Here is a 5747-nt window from a genome sequence, read left to right on the forward strand (position 1 = left end):
ACACAAACACACACATGCACACATATACACAAACATACATATACACACACATATGCACACACACAGACCACAGACCCACACACAAGAGTCATATATATAAATAAAACTTTTAAATCTTTTTAGAAATGAATTTTTTATGATATTCACAGCTGGTTCTTCATATTGGTTAACCAATATATAGAATATAAGACATTCATTAGTTGGTATATTGAAAGTATTTATATTTTTAATCACGTATTCACAAATATCCAGTATTAAGCTTGTATAGTCCCTTAGACTGAACATGAAACAATAAAATTTCAAGAGGAATAAAGTTGATCTGTTTTTCTTCTAAAACTATTCAGTCACATTTTGGGATGCTGAGTGACAGCTCCTGGAAAGAAGCTGTCTTCATAGACTGATGAGCTGATAAGAACTTTATTGAGTAATGATAATTTGAAATGTTCCTTATTTGTACCCTAATTACAGTTCCTTTGGGGTTATATTTATCCTCCTAAAGAACCAATCCTTGTCCAACTCAATAAGACCTAACAACATGAATAACAAACAATACCATAAGAATGTATAAACTTAACAAAACCCTATTGTCCACTAGTGGAAGGGCAAAAACAGGATTCACCTGTCTGATGGTTCAACAATGTATTTTTAAAATGCCTTGATTTTATTATGTCCTTTATTCCAGTACCATTTAAAGAAAACCTCCATGAAGCTGCTTTTACATTAAAACATTGTATTTGGGGAACATGGTCAATCATTTTGCCCCAGAATTAACCATCTATATTATTCCTTTGATTTGAGGTGACTGATTTTCATGAAAAGACACATGGCTTTGAACTTCAAAAAATTATGTTATGAAATGCTTCCTTTTAAAGAACAGAAATAATTACAGTGCTTGATCTTTGTATTAAATTATTATGTAGAAGGTAATGATCTTACAAAAATAATGTCTAATATTCTATGAAGAATATATGGAAGCTATCAAATTCTGTCCTAGTCACAAAGTAGCAGAAAAATCTGGTTTTTGTGTGTTATATACTGTAAGCTGTCTTGGAACTTCTATCCAGCTCTTGCTGCGCTTATACTTATAGCAATTCTCTGTCTCATCCTCCAAATGTTGGGATTGCTGGCATATACTACCATATCTAGAAAAATCCTATTTATAAAAAAAAATGTGTTAAATCATCACTCATTTGCAAATTTTTGCGATTCTAATCTTGTCATGGCATTTCTGTTCTTCTTATGAAAATCTTTCCTTACATTACGTTCAGCCATGGCCTAACTGAAATTATGAGGGGGAATTAAGCCCCCATATGCTTATTTCTAAACTGTCTCTTTTCTTTGAGAAGTGTCAGTCATCATGAGATAAATCTTTAGATGCTGCCTAAAGGTGCATTATATTCTTTGCTTACTAAAGCACCAGCCTTTAATAGATATAAATAAAAAATTCAAAAAGAAAGAAAGAAAAGTATTTTCCTTGCCCTCTGGAATTCTCTGCACTCAGCAAATAACTATTCACTAACTACATGCTCATTCTGACATCCTAGGACAATATTCAAAAGGCAAAATCTAGCTCCTAGTTTTGCTCTTTGGACTGCATAAAACTCATCCAATTTTTATTTCATTTGACTTTCAAAGTGCATCAAAGTGAAAATACTGCAATGAGGTTTAACAAGTTAATGGTAAATTAATGCATTCTCTCTTTTATTGGGCAAATTTGCAGTGCTGTGGAACACTGAGCTCTTTGGGATAGCACTGGCCGCTTCATATGCAGATGAGTCAACAGGGGTTTAGTTAGCTTTTGCCTAAACCTGTACCTTTATCTGTGGAAAAAGCAGGGTTTTGTTTTTTTTTTTTTTTTTTATTGTTGGATCTCTGTATATGTAAGAAAGAAAGGAAGAAAAGAAGAAAGACAATTCACTACTTATAAAATACCAGTTAGAGTCCTCTGGCCCTGTCACTCCAGGTTTTCCTACTATAAAATATTACTGTTGTCAAGGATAAAAAAGTAACAGAACTAAACGCTCATTCTGAATTCCAATTAAAATGTCGCTGCATTCAATTAGTGCTTCAGATGAAAAGTGACTATGCAATCCCCGAGCAAACAAGAGATTGGAGTTTTCTTGTTGTAATTAATGCATAAACAGTTTCATGTCTTGCAGTATTCCCCATTCAACAGTATTAACTAGTCATGACAAAAGATACAAACCAGTGTCCATTATTTTCAAAGTTGAGTCTGGATGCAGATCCAGATCTGGATGGGAAGAGAGGTGAGAAAGAACTTGGAGGAGTAAGGGTGGAGAAACCCTAATAAGGATATATCATATGAGAAAAAAATCTATTTGTAACCAAAGAATTCAAAAAGTTAAATCTGTGCAGCAAGAACTATCACAGAGCTGGAAAGACGGCACAACAGTTAAAAGTGTCTGATGCTCCGGCAGAGGACACCAATTCAGTTCCCAGGGTCCACAATGGACTACTCATGCCATCTGTTATTCCAACTCCAGGCTACTTCTTCAAGCTTCCTCCGGCCCCCACATGGTGCACTTACACATAAATTAAAAAAAAATAAAAAAACAAATATTTTTACAATGAAAGTCACTTCTAATCGTTAGCTACTTGTATTTTATAGATCAGTTACCATAGCCATCTCGTTTGGAGGGAATCAATTTAAAATTAAAATTGTCAGTTGCTCTACATGTTGCAAGGAGGCTGCTTGTTCTTCCCGGCTGCCTGGCTAGCTTAGCCCCAAAATAACCACACAGAAATTGTATTAATTAAAACACTTCTTGGCCCATTAGCTCTAGTTTCTTATTGGCAAAGTCTTACATCTTAATTTAACCCATTTCTATTAATCTGCGTATCGCCACGTGGCAGTGGCTTACTGGCAAAGCATGTCTATCTCTGGCGGCGGATCCATGGCATCCCCTATGCTTTCTTTTTCCCAGAATTCAGTTCTATCTTCTTCATCTACTTAAATTCTGCCCTATCAGACCAAGGCAGTTTCTTTATTCATTAACCAATACAAGCAACACACAAAGGGGGCTCTCACATCATCTAGACATATAATAACATGTTAATTCCCAGTTATTTATGCTCTAAGTTTTCTTTCTAAGTGGATTCAAATATGCTGAATATGTAACTGTAAAGTATGCTGTATGTGCCATTCTTCTTTTCAAAAAATAGGATAATAAAGATATAATAAAGAAGTAGATGTAAGTATAAGGATTATAAGAATAACAATGTTGTTCTAATTTACAGCAGGGATTCAGCTTCCCTAGGCTCAGTTTTATATGCCCATTGTTTTGTCTTTATCTGCATTCTGTCCTTCACGCCTCACTACGTTTTTTGTTATTCATCCTCATTACATCACTTCCTTAGGTCCCATATTGCTGTGAATGACTTCTGTTGGAAAACCACATATCACCCATGATCTAGAAGCAATTGTGCCCCCAGCCCGCCTTCAATGTCTCAGTTCCAACAGACACAGCATCATCTCTACTGTCCAGAATCAGGTAATTTCCCTATGTTCATGTCTTATCTCCCTTCATAACATCCTGGCTCTTAGCAACTGCTCTTTCTCCTTCTTGTAGCTCAGAGGCAGTCTTTGTCTATCCCACTGACCCCCAATACATCTGTCACATGAGGTTTGTTGCATGGTGTGACCTTGTGGCATTCCTTGGCCATCCAATCACTGTAAAAAGGAAAAAAAAAAAAAAACTAATGCCACCTCCAATTTCTGCCATTCCTGCCTTGCAACTGGCCCCAGTGATAGCTGCAGACCCCTCTCTCGCTTTAAAGTAAGGCTTGCATCATCAGAAGTCATGATATAAGACTAAAAGTCTATACAGGACCCTTTAACTGTGGTTTTGTTAATCCCTAAAGATCAAAATTCTTAGTTTCTTCGCATCTGTCTGTAAATCCATGTATAAAAGAATATGGAGTGCAGCAGTCTTCTCATGTCGAAAGGCATCAAGCATCATTTCTGTCTCCTTCCCCATAATTTGTAAAGTCTTGCTGAAATATACAAATACCTTTTGTAATGGAGACAAATGAAAAGAGTATCTGGCAGATGTCCAGCTGAGTTTTTTTTCACTTATAATTCAAATAGTATTTTCAAAATTAACCAATTTATCAAGATCAGTTCTAAGCTTTTCTAAATCTTTTAAGTAAAATGTGACGAAAAAATAAACCTCGGAGATTGTCTTAAAGATACAGCTGGTTTTGAAACTAACTTTGAATGTGTTGGTTTATGTAACTGCATGAGTAAAAATAACAAAATGGAGGGAGATTTGGATTCACATGTTCCGTTAGCTCCTCTCTGCCTTTCTTTTCATTTCTTAATCAACTAATTTATATCAACAGAGAAAACAAAGATGTGGTTGCAGAGACCCTGGGATTTCTTTAGCTTTAGATATATACTCATCTGCAAACCATATGACTTTTGGCTGAAATCATTTTTGCAACTATTAGAGATGAGAATGCAACCTCCATTAGACTGAACAAGATGCGGGGGAAGGCAATGTTTGTACGAAATTTAGGGAATGTTGGGCTAATAATAGCAAAATTCATCACTTGTTTAGAACTATCCAGTTGTTCTAGTGAAGTAATGCTGGAATAAAATTATTTAGCTCTGGTCAAATTGGGAAAAATAGCCAACATTTTAAGTAATTCTGATCTTATAATTTTAATTTAATAAATCAAAGATAACCCAACTTAGTCAGCCAAGATTTTAATCATAGTACTCCAGAACCTGAGGGAGAGAATGGAGGCAAGCCCAGGACCTGTTTGAATTACAAAGCAAAAATTTGGGAAGAATTTTTCAATAATAACAATAACAAATTTTAAAAGTTGTTATTTATTTATGGCTTCTATTTTTTTCATTTCATCCCAAATAATAGCATATGTTAGGTATCATCAGAAACACGATTCCTTCTGACATTCTGTCTTCTTTATAAATATTCTCAATTATGCTTGTACGTAATGAACGGCTATAATGAGAAAACTCAAAAAGGGAGAATCAGAATCTGAAACTAAAGCCAGGCTGCAGCTCTGGACATACAGAAATGTCTGCACTTGACTGCAGTGCAAAGCAGCATTTCTGTCAATTGGGAATAGACTTGAGTCTATTGCTTAGGAATATTGGAATTTAGCACTTTAACTCCCTAGCGGTGAGTCTAGCTTAGGATAACTTTCAAAAAACGTTACCTACTTTGGAAATTTGTTGTTTTTCATTGCAAACACTTAAATCAATAGTCCTACTTTATTAACCTATTTTGTACAGTACTGGAGCAGAAGAACAGGAGGAATGTACTGCTCCCCGCCCCCACATAGGCCTCTGAATGTAATCTGTGTGTCTCCTCTTATGTGATAAATTCCAGAGGATATAAACAACAATTCCACACTTTTCCAATTAAACAAACCTAGCTTAACCAGAGGAGAAGAGCAATGAGGTTTAAGATGAACTGCACCATTTTCGGAACACTCATTAAGATATGCCCAGAAGTCCCTCTATTACATCTCTTGCTTTTTTTATATATATGTACTGTTTGTGGCTTTAACTAAGATAAAGGCATGACTGAGAATTACAAAGATGCATGCCTATCATTAATTTACTGTGTGGCATTAACTGCTTACAAAGAGTATATACAGATATATGGGGAGATGTAGAAACATATAGAAAATGGGAAAGAAAGCCGGGCGGTGGTGGCGCACGCCTTTAATCCCAGCACTCGGGAGGCAGAGGCAGG

This window comes from Microtus ochrogaster, chromosome 2 (genome assembly GCF_000317375.1).
Source record: "Microtus ochrogaster isolate Prairie Vole_2 chromosome 2, MicOch1.0, whole genome shotgun sequence".
Lineage (NCBI taxonomy): Eukaryota > Metazoa > Chordata > Mammalia > Rodentia > Cricetidae > Microtus > Microtus ochrogaster.